We start from the raw sequence: 23,221 nt of genomic DNA, 5'->3' as shown, positions 1-23,221 counted from the left end.
TTCTGAAATTAGGGCAGAAATCTCATCTCTTCCTTGTCCCCCCTCCCAGCCCCCAAGAAGTCCAGCTACTACCATGGGACTCCTTTCCTCAGTCCCAGAGTCCCAGAGAGGTCACCTCTTTGTCTTTGTCCTTTTCCTTCTGAGAGCCCCAGGGAGGGGAAAGTTGGGCCCCTCTCATCCTCCTAGGCAGAAATGGGGCACAATGGAGTCGGGTCTGGGGAAGGAAGGTGCCCCAGACAGACAGGTGTAATGAGCCAGAGTGGGAGACAGGCCTGGAGTTCATGAGTGACAAGTGAGGTCACATTTGGGTGCAGAAGAAGCAGCTGTGAGCAGATGTGAGACCTACAGAGAGGGAAGCTGTGAGAGGAGAGACAGGCAAGGGCCACAGAGCAACAGGTCGGTTGTGGAGCTTTGGGTTCCCACCTGGCTGCTGCTCAAATCTGGTTTAGGAGACTGGAGGAGTGAATGTGTGTGTACTCCAAGGTGCAGCACAGTGCAGGCCCAAGGGCAGCAGTAACATTGGTGAAACTGTAGCGATGATGGCAGCCAGCGTGTTCTGCAGGCGAACTACTACTACCATCAGATGCTGTGCTGAGCACTTTGTGAACACCTTGCTGTCTCCTTATAACTACCCTGAACTTGACTCTGAGGGATATGGGCACTGGTGGACACAGGCAGGGGTCTGTGAAGTCCCTGCTGTGCCAGCATTTACTCTTTAATACAGGAGGGTCCCTGGGAGAGGTCAGTGCAGGGAAATAGGGAAGAATTTCAATATCTTACCCACCCATGAGCTTCCGGTCCACAGTCTGAAACTCTGCCTGTAGGGAGTGACTCCTCTGTGTGATTGTCATTGAGTAACAGTGTTCACTGAGGACTGGCTCAGTACCTGATGCCAGCCAGGGCCCTGAGAGTCAGGGACAGACAGAGCTGGAGAACAGGACAGAGCACAGTCCCTGCTCTCAGGGGGTTCACCTTTCAGGAGAAAGGTTACCCAAAGACCTATTTCAGATAAATAAAAGGGGGTACTAGGAGAGGTGTGGTCGAGTATCTGGAGGACAGACTTGAGGTCAAGGGAGGCCTCCCAGAGGAAGGCTTTTCAGCCAAGATCTACATGACAAGAAAGAGGCAGCTGGGACGGTGACATAGAAGAGCCCCCAGGCAGAAGGCATATGAGGAGCTGAGGCCCTGGGAGGACAGCAAGCTTGGGCTGATTGAGAGAGAAAGCCAGTGTGGCAGAAGATGGTGAGAGACAGGCAGAGTGGAAGAAGAGAATGACAGAGTGCTAGGTTTGGCTCAAATACAATACTAAAGCCTTGATAACACCTCTGTACCCTAAACTTTGCCCTAAAACTCAACTCAGATGGCAATCCTGAGTAACCTAAACCCTGACCCCCATTTTTCTTTCATGTTTTCAACATTGACTGGGGCCTATGATGCACCAGAAACCATATTACCTAAAGAAGCGGTGGCAGTGACCCTGGGAACCCCTGTAACAGTGGAGATGCAAAGGTATGTTTACTATTTCAAAAAACCAAATGTAAATTGTGTATTTCTTATGGGATGGCATGTCAGAGGTTAACCCAAACATCAAATTTCTCTGCTTCAGGCTGTTAAGAAAAAAACTTTTTTTTAAGAGAAAATTTTCTAATCCACTCAGTATTAACTGCTTGTCGCACCCTGATCAGAAGTTTTTTTTTTTAAAGATTAATTAATTTATTTATTAATGATAGACAGAGAGAGAGAGAGAGGCAGAGACACAGGAGGAGGGAGAAGCAGGCTCCATGCCAGGAGCCTGACGTGGGACTCGATCCCAGGACTCCAGAATCGCACCCTGGGCCAAAGGCAGGCGCTAATCCACTGAGCCACCCAGGGATCCCCCTGATCAGAAGTTCTGATGGGTACTTAGGTATACCTTTGATAAATAAAGTATGGGCAAAGGAAATTTTCCCCCCATGTAGTTTGGTTTGCTCAGAAAACTCTTTCAAGGGACGCCTGGGTGGCTCAGTGGTTGAGCATCTGCCTTCACGCTTAGGGAGTGATCCTGGGATCCCAGGATCGAGTTCCTCATCAGGCTCATTGCGGGGAACCTGCTTCTCCCTCTGCTTGTGTCTCTACCTCTCTCTCTCTCTCTTTCTTTCTGTGTCTGTCATGAATAAATAAAAAAAGAAAACTCTTTCAAAGTGAGGTCCATGGGGGTAGAGGTATCACAGACACACCCCTCCCCGGCCAGTATTCATGTATTTTGTCCAATATATCACACTGAGAAAATGCCATGGGCCTTAACCTCTGCTGGTAAATAATCATGATTGTCATCAAAGGTGGAGAGTTCTAGGAAGCGGGAAGCATCACAGTGGGTGTTAAGCGAGGCCCTAGGTCTTCCCCCAATTCTGTCCTTCGCTATATCTCCAACTCCAACCCTAACCCTAATTCTTTTTTTTTTTTTTAATTTTTATTTATTTATGATAGTTACAGAGAGAGAGAGAGAGGCAGAGACACAGGCAGAGAGAGAAGCAGGCTCCATGCACCGGAAGCCCGACGTGGGATTCGATCCCGGGTCTCCAGGATCGCGCCCTGGGCCAAAGGCAGGCGCCAAACTGCTGCGCCACCCAGGGATCCCCCTAACCCTAATTCTTAGGAGAGATGATGACCACTGAAAAATGAACACAGGGTTAGATGCTCAACTTTTACAGCAGAGAAACATCCTGTTACCTGCTTGTCAGGTTTCCAAAACATCTGTGTTTGTCCTGAGACAGAGTAGCTGACCATATTTCCCAAAGATGGCTATAACAATATCCTCCATGCCACATGTTCTGACACTCCTCTGTGTGCCATCCCTTGGACTGAGGAGGGCTTTTGTGACTTTTGTGGCCAATAGAGTGTGGCAGCAGTAATGCCATGTGACTTTCAAGGCCAGGTCATAAAATAGATGAAGCTTCTGCTTTATGCTGGAATATTCACTCCTGAGCCTTTGGTGGCTATATAAGCCAAAGGCCTGTTCTGAGGTTGCCATGCTGGGAGGAAGCTCAAACTAAGCCATGTGGAGAGGCCACAGAGAGAGGCCTGATACTATCCAAGGAGGGAAAGATGCCTGGCCTGCACACCTTATCCTGCCTGTCTTATCCTCACTATAGTCTCACTATGTCCACTTTATAGATCCAGAGCCAGAAGTGCCCAGAGGAGTCCTTCCCAAATTCTTGACTCACAGAAACCTTACGACATAATAAAATGATTTTGTTGTTTTAAGCCACTAAATACTGAGAGCAATTTGTTACACAGCAGTAGATAAGTACAACAGTCAGCAACACAGACCACTAGCACTGTAGTTCTTTACTAGACTGGGCAGTCTCAAACCATCTGCTTCCACCAGTGGTTGAAAGTTTGGCTGAAATAAGCATGCATCCTAACCTGGTCTTAGTTTCTAGATATTATTCCCCTCCAAGGTGCCAGACTCCTTGGAAAAACAACTGGTTCCAGGTTTGGGGTAGGGCCAGTACAAAGTCAACCTGGGATATCTTTTGTACCCAAAAGACAAGGAAGTGCTCAAAGCCTAATGGGACCACATTAAAAGGCTACAAGAGCCAGCTTGAAGGGGTTCTACTGGGAAAAGTTGGGACAGTTTAGCACACCTGGGTGCTCAGTCATTGAGCACCTGCCTTCAGCTCAGGTGGTGATCCGAGTCCTGGGATCGAGCCCCATATTGGGCTCCCTATGGAGAGCCTGCTTCTCCCTCTGCCTATGTTTCTGCCTCTCTCTGTCTCTCATGAATAAATAAATAAAATCTTTTTTAAAAGTTTGGGCAATTTGAGCACCAAAGGGAATGACTAGGTCAGTAACATGTTTTGTGTGACTGTTACACACACACATAAATGTGTGTGTATGTAAATACATATTTATCATATATAAAGATTTTTAAAATTATTTAAGAGAGAGAGAGCATGAGTTGGGGAGAAGGGCAGAGGGAGAGGGAGAAGCAAGGGCTCAATTCCAGAACTCCAGGAGATCATGACCTGAGCCAAAGGCAGACACTTAACCAACTGACCCAACCAGGTGCCCCATATTTATCATATATAGATATGGCAGATATGATGATATATACCTATGACAGAATGATAATCACTAGTTTGAAGTCCCAAATTCATTCCTCCAAGGATCATCAGAATATTCACATGTTGCTAAAGTCTCACTCTGCAGATTATTCATACCTGTATAGTGGAGAGAAGCAGTGGTCGCCACCTTAACAAACCTATGAAAGCATCACTAATCATGGGAAAACCTGGCATATGTGCCTCCTGAAGTAAAGCAAAATGAAGAAAAGCATCATTTATGAGATTTTGTTGCCAAGAATGTTTATTTTTAAAAAAATTTAAAAGATTATTTATTTATTCATGAGAGACACAGAGAGAAAGAGAGAGGCAGAGACACAGGCAGAGGGAGAAACAGGCTCCACGCAGGGAGCCCAATGTGGAACTGATCCCTGGACTTCAGGACCACGCCCTGGGCCGAAGGCAGGCACCAAATCGCTGAGCCACCCAGGGATCCCTGCCAAGAATGTTTAAATTGAATCTAATTAAGCCTTAAGACCCTTGGTTCCCAAACTATAGCTGAAGCACCCTGGGGGGAACTGTAACAAACTCCCAGCAATGCTGTGCTGGTAGATGATTTAACAACCAGCTCTCTGAGAAAAAGTGGCCACTGAGCACTGTGACATTAACAGTCAGTTGAAAAGAGATGTACTATGCCTCTTTCTTGGAAAGCCAGTATTGGCTGCCTCCTGGTTACAGGATATTTAAAGTTTTCAAGAGAAAGAGTGGCACTTGATATCTATTAGAAAACATTTGACCTACTAATTCTGAGGTAGTTCACAGTTTCAATGTTATATTTGCTCTACATTTTTTTGGATGACAAGTCTTTGGGAAGCTGGGTTTTTGGTAGTTCTGTCATTAAAAGCAAACACTGGGGCGCCTGGGTGGCTCAGTGTTTGAGTATCTGCCTTCAGCTCAGGTTATGATCCTGGGGTCCTGGGATCGAGTCTCGCGTTGGGCTCCCTGTGAGGAGCCTGCTTTTCCCTCTGCCTGTGTCTCTGCCTCTCTCTCTCTGTGTCTCCCATGAATAAATAAATAAAATCTTAAAAAAAAAAAGGCAAACACTGCCCTGAAAATCTTTGTGGAACAGGATATGAAGGAGAGTGGTCAGAGTGATTCTGATGTTTGAGAGGTTGTATACTGCCATCCTGTTAATAAGTAATTAGTTTTGTTTAAGAATGAAATAAAATATTTTACTCTCAATTTATGTGCATTACTTCTTCAACTGGTGGTGAGTTGTTCAGTCATAAACTTAATAAATGGGTATTTTAGTTAGGTATTTCTTTTGAGCCTATGTACACTATGAAAGAATTACAGAGATACCAAAGGCACTGTGAAGTGAGAATGTTTGGGAACTCCTGCTCCAGACCTAATTTCCATCTTCTAGAAAGGAGGATAGAGGAACAAGTTAAAAGACACTATGGAGAAACAATGAGACAAATCCAGACTGTGGGGCATTTACAAAATAAGCAGCCTGGTTTCTTCAAAAAGTCAGTATCATAGAAGAGTAAACAAAGTTGGAATAGTTGCTCTGGATTAAAAGAGATTAAAGGAGATGTAATAACCAAATGCAGTGCATGAAACTTGCTTAGGTCCTGATTTCAAACATATTTTACAAGCCCTAAAAGACAGTCTCTGGGCAGCTGGGGAAATGTGAATTTGGTCTCGATCTTTGAAACATTAAGGAATTAATGTTAATTTTATTATGTGTAATAATATAATATTGTGATTATGTAGGAGTACATTCTTATTCTTAGGAGGTTCCTGCTGAAGTATTTATGTCTGCAATTTACTTTCAGGTAATTCAGCATTTGAAGTGTGAATAATTATTGAGTCTAAATGGTGGGTAGATAGATGCTCAATTTTTTTTTCAATTTTTCTGTATGTTGTCATTTTTCATAAAAAATGTGGTGGGGATTCAGTTGAGAGAATAACACTTAGGGCAGGTTGTCACTTGCAATTAACCCCTTTGCATCCTGCATAAAACAATTATTCTCTGTTTGTACCAGCACTTAAGATTGCCTGGGTAGCCCTGGTGGCTCAGTGGTTTAGCGCCGCCTTCAGCCCAGGGCGTGATCCTGGAGATGTCGGGTTCCCTGCATGGAGCCTGCTTCTCCCTCTACCTGTGTCTCTGCCTTTCTCTCTCTCTGTGTATAAATTATATCATGAATAAATAAATGAAGTCTAAAAAAAAATATTGCCCTAGTATCTCTCATCTGAAGAAATAATAATTCTCCAAATCCCCTCCTTTGACACCATATTTCCCTGCAGTGCATCCTATTCTTTGTCATTTTCAGCAGAACTTCTAAAACCATTGGGATGACTATCTCCTGTTCTTCATGTCCTACTCTCTCTTCAAACGCCAGCTGGGAGTCTGTCCACCCCCCCCCACACACACACTCCTCCCTCACTAAACTGCCCTTGTCTAGATCACCAGGACCTTCATGTTGCAAATCCAGGGGCCACTTCTCATTCCTACCCTACTTATCCACTTAGCAGCATTTGATATAGTGTCTCCTTGAAACCATGTCTTCTCTTGGCTTTAGTGACTCCAAACCCTCCACGATTTATTCCTCCCTCATCAGAACTTTGTCGGCTTCTCGACCTTCATTTGGCTTCTCAGTGTGGGAGGAGACCCGCAGGGACCAAGCCCTCTCTGGTGCTCTTCTCTCTCTCCCTAGGTGACCTCACCCTGTTCTGTGGCTTTAAACACTCCAGTCAGCTGACGAATGTGGGTCTCCAGCCCTAACCTCTGCACTGAGCTCTCCCTCTCTGCATGCACACAAAGGGGTACTTGACATTTCCACTTCTCAAATGCAACATATCTAAAACAGACCTCTAGACTTCCACCCCCCACACACACCTGTTTTGCTTCCAGTCTTCCCTACTTCAGCAAATTGTACCACCTTCCATTTAGTTGAGGAAGGAATAGAGAAGTTGTTCTTGGTTGTGCTCTTTTCTCACCCTCATCCAACCCATCATCCAGTCTGTGGCTCTACATCTTTTTTTTTTTTTTTAAGATTTTATTCACTTCTTTTTTTTTTCTTTTTTTCTTTTTTTTTATTTATTTATGATAGTCACACACACAGAGAGAGAGAGAGGCAGAGACATAAGCAGAGAGAGAAGCAGGCTCCATGCACCGGGAGCCCGACGTGGGATTCGATCCCAGGTCTCCAGGATCGCGCCCTGGGCCAAAGGCAGGCGCTAAACCGCTGCGCCACCCAGGGTTCCCGATTTTATTCACTTCTTCATGAGAGACACAGAGAGAGAGGCACAGATATAGGCAGAGGGAGAAGCAGGCTGCTTGTGGGGAGCCCAATGTGGGACTCAATCCCAGGACCCCGAGATCATACCCTAAGCCAAAGGCAGATGCTCAACCACTGAGCCACCCAGGTGCACCTTGTGGTTCTACTTCTAAAATATGTTGCAAACGGTCCTTTCTTTCTCTTCTACTACCACAGTAGCAATAGTCACCATCCTCTCTCCCGTGGCCAGCTAAAGGCCTCCTCATTGGCCTTATTGCCACTCCTGTATCCCTACAATCCGTTCTCCACACAGTAGCCAGACTGATTTTTTTTTTAAGATTTTATTTATTTATTCATGAGAGACACAGTGAGAGAGGCAGAGACATAGATAGAGGGAGAAGCAGGTTCCTTACAGACAACCCAATGTGGGACTCAATTCCTGTACCTGAGATCACCCCCTGAGCCAAAGGCAGACATTCAACTGCTGAGCCACCCAGGTGTCCCAAAACTGATCTTGTTAAAATGTAAATCAGATCATATTATCTCTCAACTTAAGACATTCTGAGGACTTCCCACCCTACTTCAAATTAAATCTGCACTCCTGAACATGGCCTACTGTACCTTGCATGGTCTGGGCCCTGATAGCACTCTACATCATCTCTTACCATTCTGCCCTTCACTCACTACACTCCAGCTTCTTCCACTACAGTGGGCTCATTTCTACCCCAGGGCCTTTGTGCCAGCTACTTTCCACCTGCAACACTCTTTTCCCAGATCTTCACATGGCTGGCTCCTTCTGATTTTCAGGCCTCAGTTCAAATATCACCTTTCAAAGAGAAATTCCTTGTCCAACTTATTTAAAGGAGCCCTCATATCCACTCCTGGCCACTCTTTATAACAAGACTCTGTCCTATTTTCTTCATAACATTTATTCATAACTGAAATTTTCTTATTTGTTTGTTTATCTACTACTCACTGACTGTTTTTCTCCACTAGATGGCAAAACCCCTTAAGAATAGACACCTGGTCTATTCCCAGTGATTACTATAATACCAGTGTATAGAAAGTGTCAGAAAAATGGTGTATTTTCATTAAATTTGTTGAACACAATAATCTATCCAGTCTTATGTGTACTTCAAACATTCTTGAAACAAAACCATTCCTCAGCATAATGAAACACTACCTGTGTTTGTTGTACCTACTGTGCATTAGGCAGATGCTTGTGTTACTGTGTATCAGACAGATGCTCATGTTATCTCTAACCCAACAATCCCATGAGGAAGGTGCTCTTATACTCTCTATTTTACAGAGAAGACTCAAGTTTGAAGAGGTGAGTACTTATACACAGGGAGGAAATTTAGATTGGATTCCAAATCTGCCCTACTTGGCTCCAAAGCACATGCTCTTTCTACTCTACCATACGTTTGGGACATAACTGGATCACAATTTCTTTTCATTATAATACATTGGTGGGGGGACACCTGGGTGGCTCAGCGGTTGAGCATCTGCCTTCAACTCAGGGCATGATCTTGGAGTCCCAGAATTGGGTCCCACATTGGGCTCCCTGCAAGGAGCCTGCTTCTCCCTCTGCCTATGTCTCTGCCTTTCTCTCTGTGTCTCTCATGAATAAATAAATAAAATCTTAATAAATAAATAAATAAATAAACAAACAAACAAACAAACAAACCATCTGGAAGTTTGCTGTTTAAAAATAAATAAATAATACATTGGGAACTCCTGCCTTAGGGCCATGATGAAGTAACTGGTACCAGACCTGCCCTTCTGTAATAAACAACTATTAAAGTGGACACAATGTGTGAGGTCACTGTTTTCAGGCATTGAATAAATAATATAGAAGAGGACTAGGATTCTGAAGCCTGTGCTACCACCTGGTAATTTCACTCTTGGGTATTTACTCAAGAGAAATTAGAACAAGTCTCCATATACAGTCCACACAAAGACTAGGGAAGAGCAAAGCATCTTTATTAATAATAACATAAAACTGGAAATAACTCCAACTTTCATCAACAATGGAATAGACAAACCCACTGTAGTATATTCATAAAATGGAATACTATTTAGCAACAAAAAGAATAAACTATTGATACGTTCAACAACATGGATGAGTCTCATAGACATTATGTTGAGCAAGAAGAAAAGACATGAAAGAAAACATACTGTATGATTCTATTTGTGTAAAGTTCAAGAAAAGGCAGAATTATTAGTAATAGAAATAAGAATAGTGGTTGCCTATGGGCTTGGGGATTAATTGGAAAGGGGCATATGAAAACCTTCTGGGTTGATGGAAATATTCTATTATCTTGAATAAGGTATTGGTTACATGTGCTATAGATTTGTCAAAACTCACTAAATTGTAACCTTAATATCTCTGCATTTTACTGTACATAAATTGTTCCTAAAAATAATTCATTGCCCTCCATTTCATATAATTTACAAAAGTAAATTCTAGATGTTTTATATATCTAGATCTAAGAGGTAAAACAATACAGCTTTTATTTATTTTATTTTTATTTATTTATTTTTTTCAATACAGCTTTTAAAAGAAAGCACAGGGGAGCATTTTCATGTGCACATGCAGAAAAGATGTCTTAAACAAGACCAAAGTTAACTATGGAGGGAAAAATTGGTAAGATGGACTATATTAAGAACTTCTGTTCAACAAAAGAAAGTGAAAAGGCAAGGTACAAAGGTGTGTTTTTATTCAGAATATGTAAATAATTCCTTGTAATCAATAAGGAAAAGTCAGACAAGCCAACAGAAAAATGGACGAACTCTTACCCTGCTGGTGGGAGCATAAACACTCTGGAAAACAGATCCTCAAAAGCTGAGCATCTGCATTCCCTGACTCCTAGGTAGTTATCCACCAGAAATATATACATGTGTTCACCCAAAGATATGTACAATGACTTTCACAGTAGCACTGCTCACAGTAGCCAAAATCTGAAAACAATCCAAACATGCATTGACAACAGAATGAAAGAGTAAACTGTGGTACAGTCACAAAATGGGGACTGTTCCTACAGCAATGAGAATGAATGACCTACAATCACATGCAACAACATGGATAGAATGAAAAAGGAAGCTAATCCCATAAGAGGCAAAAGTAATCCATGGGATTTGAAGTTAAGATAGTGACTACCCTTGGAACGATCATGGTGCCTGGAAGGGAACATGACAGGGCTTCTGGGAGGCTGGGTATATGTTCTCCTTCTTGATCTGGCTGCTGATTACATGGTTTGTTCACTTTATAGAAATTTACTGAGCTGGACACTTAAAATTTGAGTATTTTTCTCTGTGTATATTATGTTTTTTAAAAGTTTTATTATTTTTTTAAAGATGTTATTTATTTATTCATGAGACACACACAGAGAGGCAGAGACACAGGCAGAGGCAGAAGCAGCCTCCATGCAGCAAGCCCGATGTGGGACCTGATCCCGGGACTCCAGGATCACACTCTAGGCTGAGGCAGTGCTAAACCACTGAGCCACCCAGGCGTCCCTAGTTTTATTTCTTTAGAGTAAAATAATTAATGGCTGTATTAGTTTTCTATTGCTGCTATAAAAATTAAACAAATTAAGTGGCTTAAAACAACACAGTTTTGTTATAACGTTGGAGGCCAGAAGTCCAAAGTCAGTCTCGCTAGGCTAAAAAAGTGTATTCTTCAGGAGAATCCGGGAGGGAATCTGTTTCCTAGCCTGAGAAGCCTGCATTCCTTGGTTCATGGCTCCATCACTCCAACCTCTGCTACTAATGTCACATCGCCTTCTCTGATTCTGATCCTCCTGTCTCCCTCTTGTGATTACAATTGGCCCCCAAGGATATTCCACGATTATTTCCCCACTTCAAGATCCTTAACCTGGCCACATATGCAAAGTCCTTCTTGCCCTATAAATCAACATATTCACAGGTTCCAGGGAATAGGATGTGGGCATCTTTATTCTGTCTGCCAGAATGATTGTGAAAGAACAGGTGTCAAAGAGAGAAAAGGAGAAAAAAAATTCCATACTCTCCCCTTCCAAATACAATCCTCTCTAGCAGTTTGGTACGTTTCCATTTAGTCTTTAAAAGCATAGTTATATTCATACTTCATAGAAAATGTGAGCATTCTGCTTTTGTTCACTGAACATTACCTCACCAACATTTCCATGCTAATATATATTTCTCAAAATGTCATTTAAAATGGCTGTGTAATATTCTATTGAGTGGATGCAGCATAGTTAACTTAACCATTCCCTTCTAGTTGGATACCCTAGCAATTTTATTTTTGAAAAAAACCATTATAAATAACATCATGATGAACCTCTTTGTATATATTTGTTTGACTTGCAGGTGGACTCCAAGGCCTTAAGAGCTTGACCATTTTTCCTGCACTTGACACCTACTGCCAAATTGCTTTCCAGAGGGTGGCAGCAATTTTCATTCCGACACCACATATGGACATGGATATCTGTTTTGTTGTGCTCTCACCAGTATTCAGTGGAACCTTAAAATATTTGTTGCTTATTTGATGGGCAGAAAAAAGAATCACTGAGTTGTTTTAGTGCTATGCCCTTGGGCTTTATCAAAAGGAACAAAACAAAATAGTTTACTGCAAAGTGTTGTTAATGATCCAATAATTCAATTCATAAGAACTTCTATTAAAGAAATAACCAGGGGGGATCCCTGGGTGGCGCAGCGGTTTAGCGCCTGCCTTTGGCCCAGGGCGCGATCCTGGAGACCCGGGATCGAATCCCATGTCGGGCTCCCGGTGCATGGAGCCTACTTCTCCCTCTGCCTGTGTCTCTGCCTCTCTCTCTCTCTCTGTGTGACTATCATTAAAAAAAAAAAAAAAAAAAAAAAAGAAATAACCAGGGGATCCCTGGGTGGCTCAGCGGTTTAGTGCCTGCCTTTGGCCCAGGGCGTGATCCTGGAGTCCCGGGATCGGTCCCGGAATCGGGTCCCGGAATCGGCATGGAGCCTGCTTCTCCCTCCTCCTGTGTCTCTGCCGCCCCGTCCCCCATGTCTATCATAAATAAATAAATCTTTTTTTTTTTTAAGAAATAACCAGAGAGGTACGTAAAAAAATATATATACACTCAAAGATGTGTGTTAGAGGCACCTGGGTGGCTCAGTGGTTGAGTACCTCCCTTTGGCTCCGGTTGTGATCCTGGAGTCCTGGGATCGAGTCCCGCACTGGGCTCTCCCAGGGAGCCTACTTCTCCCTCTGCCTATGTCTCTGTGTTTCTCATGAATAAATAAATAAAATATTTTTTAAAAGATGTCTGCTATTTGTGATAGCCAAATTTGAAAACAACTTACATGTTAAAAACAGAGCATGTATGACCTTGGTGAAGTCACATACCTGTATCCTGTAGTTTGCATTTCTAATCACTCTTGCCCTTGTTATTGTTTGTTCATTCATCTCATATATGGACTGAACTCTGTGTTGGGAGCGGAGTGATGAACAGAACAGTAGGAAATAAAAATGCTGTACTCAGGAAGCTTATAATGTTGTCTAGTAGATTGACCTAGTTCGCTGGAAGATCTCTTTGCCTCTGTTTTCCCATCTTTAAAAGGGGGGGTGAGTTGGAAGGAGTTGGAACAGATACCATCTGTGTCCTTCAAAATCCAATTTCTAGGTCTCTAGTTAATTGACTTCTTATTCTCCTTGTTAAACTTAAATCTCCTTGAGGGGGATCTGCTCTCTTGTCAGCCCAGGAGGGGCCTCTGTCAGGTAACAGCACTATTACTTTCCTCCGGGAGTTATCTTGTCCTACTTTGCTTCTATGTGACTTCAGTGCAGCTGACCCATCCTAGGTGTTAGGAGAATGTGCCTGAGCCAGGCCTGGCATCTCCCAATCAATGAGAACCAATCTCAGAACCTTTTCTGGGGTTGCCAGGGAAAAGGTGTTGGCTTTGTCCTGGGGTTGGTTAGCTGGTAGAAATGAAACGTTGAGCTGCCAGTATTTGAGCAATCTGTACTCTGCACAAATTCAGCCAGTGCTTCTCTTGCCAAACCTATGTCCTGGGTAAAAGACTGTGCCAGACAGATGGATGGGATGCCTTTTTGAAATTTATCCACCCAGAGTTAGTGGCTTTTTGTAACTTGCCCAGTCCAGGGCCCTTCTTTATTGTTGTTTGTAATTTTCCCTTAAGGCACCTGGTGACCCTGCCATAATGCAAAAGAGGCTGCCTGAGAATAAAGCAACACAGAGGTAAGCAAAAGGGAGAAACAGAGAGATATGTTCCTGCTAGCAATATTTGGGTGCCTGATCCAGCTACTCCTGATGCTAATACCAGTCATGAACTGTACAATTTCGTGAACCAAGGAATGTACACTCCCCCCCTTTTTTGCTTGAACCAGTTTTTGTTGGGGTTCTTCTACTTGCACGTGTAACATAACTGACTGATACTGTGAGGGACTGCTTGCTAATTCCTATCTTCTCATGCTGCTCAGCACTCTCTCATTCTCCCTCTATGGGCTATCAGTTTACTTTAAAATGAAGGAGTTGAATCAGCAGTGCTTCCTATTTTAGTGCTGATGAGATATATATCTCATATAAAATCATATATAAATATATAGGATTTTATTTTTATTTATTTTTATTTTTATATATTATAAAATCATATATAAATCATATATATATGATTTTAGAGGAATCTTGTTACATGAAGTAGGGAAGGTTGAGTTTATTGGCCCCATTCTACAGCTGTGATAATGGCAGTTGGGAGCAATTAAATGATTTGTTCAAAGTAACATAAAACAAGTACACAGAGCTGCTGGGATTTGGATCTTGAGCTGTCTGGCTCCAAGTCCTGTGCTCCATTGACAGGTGGGGAAGCTGTGATCCATATAGAGAAAGCGACTTTAAAATCACAGGGAATGGAAAGAGGGGCAATTAGTGGCAGGCTCTCCTGATTTCCACCTGGTGCCTTTTCCTCTGCATTGTGCTACATCGTGGCTGATAGTAGCCATAAAAGCATTTTGGAAAAAAAGTCAATATATATTTCCTCATAGGACTGGCAAAACTAAATTGACTGGTATATTATGCGTTGATGCTCTCTGTCCCATGGCCTGTAGAAACAAAAATTGGTATGCCTACACTGCATCCTCCACCTTGTCCTGGCTTTGTTGTGTACAGGGTACTTGCTGGTCTTTTAACTTGGTGCATGGTCACATGACTTGCTTTGGCCAATGGCATGTGGGTAAAAACAACAGGGTGTCAATCCTGAGTCTAGGACTTAAGTGGGCTAGCATGTTGCCATTAGTCCTCTGAATCTCTGCTCTGGCCACCAAAAGCTTTCCCTAGTAGCTGATCCTCCCTCTGCCTGAGCCCCAGGATGAAACACCTGGAGCAGATTTGAGCCAACCAGACCTGCAGCCTATGGCAGAGCAGCCCTAGCCAAGCCAAGCTAAAAAACAATACAATGATTATTATTTGAAGTTGCTGAGTTTTTGGTATTCATTATATAACAATAGTTTAAAGCTACAGGAAGTGTTTACTAAAATTAAAATGAATACACCCACATGACCTGATGATTCCACAGGTTCTTATGGACCCTAATGGAATATACCTTTACCCAAGGACACTTGTATAAAGATGTTCACAGCAACATTGTTTTTAGGAGCAAAGAAACAAAAAAATAATCCAAATGTCCAGCAACAGGAGAACAGATAAATAAACATGAGTTTTCTGGAATGTTATTGCAGTTCTTAAAAGAAATGGTACAGAGCTATTTAAGTAAATCTGGATAGATTTCCAAGACATATTGTTGAGTTAAAAAAGCAAGCTGCAGAACAATATGTACAGTATGATCCCATTTATGTTAAAACACACTCACATGCTTGCTCAAAACAATACTACTCATTTACTATACAATACTATGCATACACTGTATTACTAAATACATATACATGCTTTTAGACAAAGATCTGGAAGGACCCACCATAACAGTGATAACAATGGTTACTTCCAGAGAAGATACCTAGTTTGTAGAGAAGTGATTAAAGGGGACTTTAGCTTTATCTGTAACACTGTTTTCAAAAACCAAACCAATTTGTACAACCAAATTGTACAAACCAGATTGCACAATTACTTCTACAATTGAAAAAATATTTTTACAAGGGAAGGAATATATGTGAGTATATATATATATATATGTATACTACAAATATAAACCTAAGATTTTATTTTAAATGTTCTCTAGAGGCATACAAACTTGAATTCCAGTCCTATCTCTACCACCAGCTTCCATAAGTCACTCCATCACTCCGAACTTCTGTTTTCCTATAGATAAAATTGGGATACTAATTTATATTTAATAGGGTTGCCACAAAAAGTAAATAATAATGTATGTAAAGTCCCACGAATAGTGTCTGACAGGTAGTATATATTCAATTAAGTATTCACTCCCCTCCATTTTCCAGCTGCTCCTAATTCTGACCTTGCTTCTAACCCAGGAGTCAAACTGTGGTGATGGCTTTGTGGGTACCTCCTCAGAATTTATCTCCTCTTTGTTAGATAGGATGATGGCTCCCTAAAAATGTCATAATCCTCAGAACCTGCGATTATGTCAGGTTCAATGGTAAAGGGGAATCAATATTGCTCATTGCTGACTTTAGGGGGTAACCTAAATTATCTACATGGGCCCAATATAATCACGAGGTTCTATTTCTACCAGGAGGGGAGAGCCTGCATAAAGAAGCAGCCAATTAGAGGAAATCAGAGGGCTCAGAAATTCAAGGGATGTAACTGGTGACATCCTGTGAGAGCCTGGATCCATGCGTGAAGTTTTGGGCTAACCGTGACTTTTCATCTACACTTGACCCTGGAACTGAGAGGGAGTTAGGGGTGCTGACCCCATCCCCTACACAGCTGAAAATCTCAGGAAAACTTCTGACTCCCCAAAACCTTAACCACTAGTAACCTACTGTGGACCAGAAGCCTTACCAATAACATGAAGGGGCAATGAACTCATATTTTGTATATGTATTATATATAGTATTCTTATAATAAAACTAGAGAAACTGCTACTAAAAATTATAAGAAAAATATATTTACAGTACTGTACTGTATTTATTTTTAAAAACTGTGCATAAGTGGACCTGCAGTTCAAACCCATTGTTCAAGAGTCAACTGTACATGAGACAATAACCACTCCCTTTTTCAGCCAGTTAGAGTTGGAATTTTGTTCTCTGCAAATGAAATAATCCCTCTGAGAATCTGATGAGCTAGAAACTCATTCCCTAGAGAAAAATACATGCAGACAAACCTTTGTATACAATTCCAGGGAAACTTATGACCCCCTGAAGCCAGGCCCCAGGTTATGAAGTCCTGCTCTGTTCTAAACATATCACTGCCAGCAGGCATCAAAGAGAAGGAAAGAAGAGAGAAAGTCTTCAGGGAGTCCAGGATCCCTCCTTCTATTCCTGTAGAGGAACTTTGATATGGGTCAAAGACAAATAATTGGATCAAAGAATAAAGGATGGGAGCTCTCTGCGGAAGGTGCAAAAGGCTCTTTGGGATCACTTCATTCTGTTTCCTTGAGGAAATCTCTGCCTCTCTTCTGGGATCTACTGGAAAAGGGTGTAAAATTGGGGCAACTCAGCATCTCTTGGATCTCCTTTCTGGGTTATGTTTTCTATCTTCCCACACTTGGGACAACTAAAGATCAGAGAGGTATAGTGAATTGCCCAAGATACACAACAAAAGTATGAAGTTTTTGAATTCTGGCCTACTTAGGTCTTTTACATATAAAGAGCCCTGCCAAGGTTTCCTTCCTTTTTTTTTTTTTTAATTTATTTATTTTTATTTTTTTTTTATTTATGATAGTCACACACACAGAGAGAGAGAGGCACAGAGACATAGGCAGAGGGAGAAGCAGGCTCCATGCACCGGGAGCCCGACGTGGGATTCGATCCCGGGTCTCCAGGATCGCCACCTGGGCCAAAGGCAGGCGCCAAAACACTGCACCACCCAGGGATCCCTAAGGTTTCCTTCCTTTTCTTTCTGTCTCTCAAACATGCCAAATGTGTTCCTACTTCTTCCTTCTGCCTGAACCAATACTGGATAACCCAAGAGGCAGACCAAATACATGTTCAAGGACCAGCAAAGTATAGGTTTTCCATATTTTTTGGGGGAAAAACTAAATATTGTGATGAAGCCATTATGGGAAAAACCAGAACATGGATTCCCTTACATTTATTTTATTATTTAGTATTTTTAAAAATGAATATTGGTATATAATTTTCTTTTCTCATACTTTTCTTACCAGGTTTTGGTATCAGGCCAGCCTCACAAAATGAGCTGGAGATTGATCACTCTGCTGGTCTCTGGAAGAGTGTGCATGATGTTAGAGTTATTTCTTCCTTAAATGTTTAGCAGAACTTGCTAGTGACAATGTCTGGACCCAGAATTTTCTTTTTGGTTGATTTTTTTTTAAGTTACTGTTTCGAGGGGCACCTGGGTGGCTCAGCAGTTGAGCCTTGCCTCTGGCTGAGGTTGAGATACTGGGATCCCAGGATTGAGTCCTGTATTGGGCTCTCCGTGAGAAGCCTGCTCCTCCTTCTGCCTATGTCTCTGCCTCTGTGTGTCTCTCAAGAATGAATAAATAGAATCTTAAAAAAAAAAAAAAAAAAAAAAAAGTTACAGGGCAGCCCGGGTGGCTCAGTGGTTTAACACCTACCTTTGGCCCAGGGAGTGATCCTGGGGTTCCAGGATCAAGTCCCATGTCTGGCTTCCTGGATGGAGTCTGCTTTTCCCTCGACCTACGTCTCTGCCTCTCTCTCTCTGTGTCTCTCATGAATAAATAAATAAAATCGTAAAAAAAAAGTTACTGATACAATTTGTTTAAATGGTTTTAGAACTAATCAAATGCTCTATTTCTTCTTATTTCTGGTAGGTTGTAGTTTTCCAGGGATTTGTCCGGCTCATCTATATTTTTTTTTAAAAGATTTTATTTATTTATTTATGAGAATGCACAGAGAGGAGAGAGAGAGAGAGGCAGAGACGCAGGCAGAGGGAGAAGCAGGCTCCATGCACCAGGAGCCCGACGTGGGATTTGATCCCGGGTCTCCAGGATCACGCCCTGGGCCAAAGGCAGGCGCCAAACCGCTGCGCCACCCAGGGATCCCTATATTTTGAAATGTATTGATATTAAGTTGTCCTTAATATCCAACTTTTTTACCTTGTTAATATCTGTAGCACCTAAAGCAATGTCTTCTTTTTATTTTTTTATTTATTTTTTTATGTATTTTTTTTTAATTTTTATTTATTTATGATAGTCACAGAGAGAGAGAGAGGCAGAGACACAGGCAGAGGGAGAAGCAGGCTCCATGCACCGGGAGCCCGATGTGGGATTCGATCCCGGGTCTCCAGGATCGCGCCCTGGGCCAAAGGCAGGCGCCAAACCGCTGCGCCACCCAGGGATCCCAATGTCTTCTTTTTAATTCCTGATATTGGCTATTTGTATTTTTTCTCTTTTTATCTACTTCTTTTAGTGCTTATCCTAGAAAGCAAAACTCACAAACTAACTTAAAAGGCTTATTATGCATAGGGAATAATCAATAATATTGTAAAACAGTATGGTGACAATAACTAGACATCGTGGGGATCATTTCATAATGTATTAAAAGACTGAATCACTATGATGTATACCTGAAACTAATAGGATATTGCATATCAGTTGTATTTAAATAACAAAAATTGATCAACACATTTATAATACAAGGACTTTAGAATACTTTAGCAACATATAACCCCTCCTAACGTGTTTTTATTATGTGTTTATATTCTTTTCTTTAATGTACAAGATATTATTATTGTTATTGCTTTACACAGCCAAAATCTGTTCAGATTTATTCGCATATTTATCACTTTCTTTGCTTTTTATTTCTCCTTGCATCTCAGATATCCCATCTGGGATCACTTTTTTTTTCCTGCCTAAATTAGATCCTTAGAATATTTTTTACTAAGGATCTGCTGCTAGTGGTAAACTCTCTTCACTTTTTAAAATCCCAAAATGTATTTTGATCTCATTCTTGAAATTTATTTTTCACTGGGTATAAAATTGGCAGTTATTTTCTATCAGCACTTTGGGCCTATTCTGGTTTTCATTGTTATTTTTAAGAAGTCAGTTGTTATGTATTGATCTTTTGAAGGGTATCTGTATTCTCTAACTGCTATTGAGATCCTTTTTTTTTCTTTTTAAAGATTTTATTTATTTATTCATGAGAGACACACACACACACAGAGGGGGGCGGTGCAGAGACACAGGCAGAGGGAGAAGCAGGCTCCATTCAAGGAGCCCGATGTGGGACTTGATCCTGGGGATCACACCCTGGGCTGCAAGTGGCACTAAACCGCCGCGCCACCAGGGCTGCCCTATTGAGATCCCTTTGCCTTTAGTAGTCGTCAAATATGTAATAATGTTTCTAGGCATGGATTTCTTGATATTTATCTTACTTGTTATTCATTGGGTCATTGAGCTTCTTGAATCTTTCAGTTAGAATTTCTCATCAATTTTGGAAAACTTGAAAAATCCACCATTGTTTCTTTATATATTCCTTTTGCCACATTCTCACTCCCTTCTGGGGACTCAGAATAAATACATAGGTAAGACCTCCTCACTCATTCTTCATGTGTCAACTTCTCTTACATGTTTTCTGCTCTGTCTCCTCACAGTACATTGTGAATAATTTTGTTTGACTTATGTTCCAGCTCACTATTTCTCTATTCAGTTGTTGCTTTTAATTTTAAAGCTATTCACTAAGTTTTCTTAAACATTTATTTTCTAAAAAGATTTATTTATTTATTCATGGGAGACACAGAGAGAGAGAGAGAGAGAGGCAGAGACACAGGCAGAGGGAGAAGCAGGCTCCCTGTGGGGAGCCCAATGTGGGACTTGATCCCAGGACTCCGGGGTCAGGACCTGAGCCAAAGGCAGATGCTCAACCACTGAGCCATCCAGGGGTCCCTGGCCTGATAAATCCTGTGACACTTTTTGTGCTTATGAGACTTAAGTTTTTTTTTTTTAATTCAACAAGTTTAGTTGTTGCAGTGGGAGGGTTGATCTGAATAACCTAGCCTGCTCTTATCAACAACTTCAATTATTCTGTCCTCTTAGCTTTGCTTGATTTTTCTTCTCAGCACTTAACACTACTTGACATTAAATAAATATATATATTTGTCTACCAATTAGGTTGAAAGCTTCATGGGCGCATGTACTTTGTTTTGTTCACTGCTATGCCTCCAGCATCCAGAATAGTGTCTTGGCATGTAGTGAGTACTCAATATTTGATGAAAGAATGAATGAAAAAAAGTGCGATTTTGCCCCCTCTTTGTGCTGTGACTACAGTGGACCAAAGCAAGGTAAATAGGGGATTCAGGAACTTGGTCACAAATCTAGAATCTGTGTGGAGTCTTTTCAAAACACAATCCCAAATCAAGGTCACAACTTACCAAAGTGGCTTAAAGGAGAAAGCTCAAGGCGCCATGGTTTCCAGTACTTCCCAGGATGAGGCAGAGGCTGGGTCGTGAGTCTCAGTTGGTCTCCACAGGTTGATGTGTCCCTTTCAAGTATTTTGTTCACTTTTCCCCGATTTTTGCTTTTGCCTGTCATCCTGACCTCTCATGGAATCTCAGGTGACTGACCCCTCATGTTCTCTTTCTTTGCTCTTGTCTCTCTGTTCATCTCCATAACTTGGTCTCTTTCTGTCCCTGTCTCTGTTTTGCCTTGGTCATGTTCTCCTTCCATCTCTATCGTCCTCTGCAAGATGCAATTTCAATTTTTTCAGACTCTGCCTGCACCCCTACTCCCTAGCTCTATCTTCAGGATGTCTGCTAGGCCACCCTCTGTCTTGGTCACTAATCCTTATCTCTGCCCCACTCCTCTTTCTTGTCTCTATACCTTTTATGTCTCTATACTCTGTCTCCACTGCCTTCATCACTGTCCCTTCTGTCACCATCCTTTCTGCCTGTTGCTTCATCTGTCATAGTGTCACTGAGTGTGCTTTGTCACTCACACTCTGGTACTGTCACCACTGTGGCTCTTTGCTCTGAGTCTGTGCACTGTTGCTGTTCCCTCAGGATCTGTCTCTTCTGTCTCTGACTCCTTCCCCAGGTATCCTTCCACTCTGAATCCTCCATCTCTGCCCCCGGCTCTGCTCCCACCTCTATTTCCACCATGGGTGCCTCTAGCGCCCTTTGAATCTTCTAGCTCTATTTCTGTCCCCTCTACCTCCGTTCCCTCTCTCACCTTGCCACTTTCCGTTTTCTCTGTCTGTCCCCTCTGTGATTGGGGGTGCACTCCTTATCTAATATTGCTTTCTGTACCTCTAACATTATCTTTATCTTTGCCCTCTCTGCCTGCAGTTGTCTGCCTCTGTCACTGTTGCCTCCAACTTGGTCTCTGGCACCTTCTCTATTTTTGTCACTTTTCCCTATATTACTTATGTTATCTTTGTCTTCTCTCTCTCTCTATCACTGTCCTCTCTATCTTTGTCACTGGCTTCTGAGTGTGTTTTCCCTGTCTCTATGATTGTCACCTCTCTATCGGCCACTGTCCCCCTTATCTCTTCCCTCTCCATCACTGTCCCTTGGTCTTTGTCCCTGTCACTATCCCCACCCCCTCCCTGACATTGCTCTCCGTCTCTGTCACTATCCTCTTGGTCTAGCTCTCTTCTTTCTCAAGCTCCCCGGTCTCTCTGACCAGACCCCCCGTGAAGGGGGGTCTTGTCTCAGGTCTCCTCAGCCCCCGTGGCCCTGTCGCCATCTCTGTGTCTGGGTCACTGTCCTCGCTGCCTCTGCAGCCGTCGCCTTCGTCATGGCTGGCTGTCCCTCTGTCATGGTCTCTGTCTGTCCTTCTGTGCTGCCGTTCTCGGGCGCCCTAGGGTCCTGACCGCGGTCACGCCTGCCTGGCCCTGGGCCCTTCCCCTGGCCGCCTCAGCATCTTGTTCTGCCGCCTCCGGCTTCTCCTTCGCCTCCTAACATGTGTGGATCGTCTTCTGCTCCCGCGGGTTTGCGTGTGTGGCAGGTCCCTGTCCCTGTGGAGCCGCGTTTCTCTCAGTCTTCCTCTGGACATCAAGCTTTCCGGGGCTCTGCCCCTCAACAGGAGTTTTACGGGGGGCCACAGCCCCTCGCAGGCCTTTCCTGGGGCAGAGGAGCGTACCTCGGTCCCTCGGCGTGGCGGGTATCCTCGCGCCTCGCGCCTCCCGCCCTTTACCGCCCTTTCTAGCTTCGCGCTTAAAAAAAAAAAAAAGGCAGCAGCAGCACGAGCGCATGCGCACCAGCCGACGCACTGGCGAAAGTGCGCGCGACCTGTCTGCGGGCTCGCGGGAGCTCACGCGAACTCGCGCCGGCGGTCACGCGCTCCGGGCCCGGCTCGGCAACTGGTGACATCACGGACGCTCTGCCCCGCGTTGTTGGCGGCGGCGTGAGCGGCCAAGAGTCGGCCGGCGCCAGGTGGCGCTCAGCGCCCGAACTCCCCGACCTTGCAAACCCTCCGGAGACGCGTGTCGTCATGGCAACTCTGCGGGATCTAATTGGACACCTGCGCTGTTTCGTTGGAGCCGCTAATCTGATTGGATTCCTGTATGTCATTGGATGCCAGGGAATTTTTATCTTCCTTTCCCCTCAGCATTTCTCTCTCCTGGCCCGGCTTACTCCCGCAAGCACTGGCAACGTGGAGGCGCAAAGTGACTTGAGTCACCAGGGGGCATGAGGTGTGTAGCACCGGGCGGGCTTCCCTGCGGGAGTCAGCGATCCGGTCCGGCTCTCCCTTTCCCCGCCAGAGGGCGCCGCGGCGCGCTGGATCCTTGGAGACCTTGGTGACTGGTGACGTCACAGGCGAACCACTCTTGATTGGCTACATCTCTCCACTGGCGAAGTCGAAAGG

General features: G+C 43.2%; 1 protein-coding gene and 1 long non-coding RNA gene across 4 annotated transcripts in view; one reads left to right on the top strand and one right to left on the bottom strand.

The window, feature by feature from the left end:
* LRRC4B (leucine rich repeat containing 4B) overlaps nucleotides 1–21,877 on the bottom strand; it is a 62,124-nt gene extending 40,247 nt beyond the window's left edge. The window contains exon 1 of the mRNA XM_025424137.3: nucleotides 20,788–21,877. The gene's annotated coding sequence lies outside the window, so the exon portion shown is untranslated. The remainder of the gene's footprint in view (nucleotides 1–20,787) is intronic.
* Nucleotides 1–23,221, top strand: part of LOC112645103 (uncharacterized) — a 57,065-nt gene that overhangs the window by 29,153 nt on the left and 4,691 nt on the right. Inside the window, exons 3-6 of one of the 3 annotated variants that reach the window (XR_003126970.3) lie at nucleotides 1,443–1,509; nucleotides 9,882–10,037; nucleotides 13,484–13,542; nucleotides 16,010–16,296. This is a non-coding gene — a long non-coding RNA (uncharacterized LOC112645103). Of the gene's footprint in view, nucleotides 1–1,442; nucleotides 1,510–9,881; nucleotides 10,038–11,677; nucleotides 12,150–13,483; nucleotides 13,543–16,009; nucleotides 16,297–23,221 lie in introns of those variants that run through there. The other 2 variants (XR_003126969.3, XR_003126968.3) reach the window with 2 other exon arrangements.

This window comes from Canis lupus, chromosome 1, assembly GCF_003254725.2.
Source record: "Canis lupus dingo isolate Sandy chromosome 1, ASM325472v2, whole genome shotgun sequence".
NCBI classification, from domain to species: Eukaryota; Metazoa; Chordata; class Mammalia; order Carnivora; family Canidae; genus Canis; species Canis lupus.
Note: the sequence above shows the minus strand (reverse complement) of the source record. Positions and strands in the feature narration are given on the sequence as shown.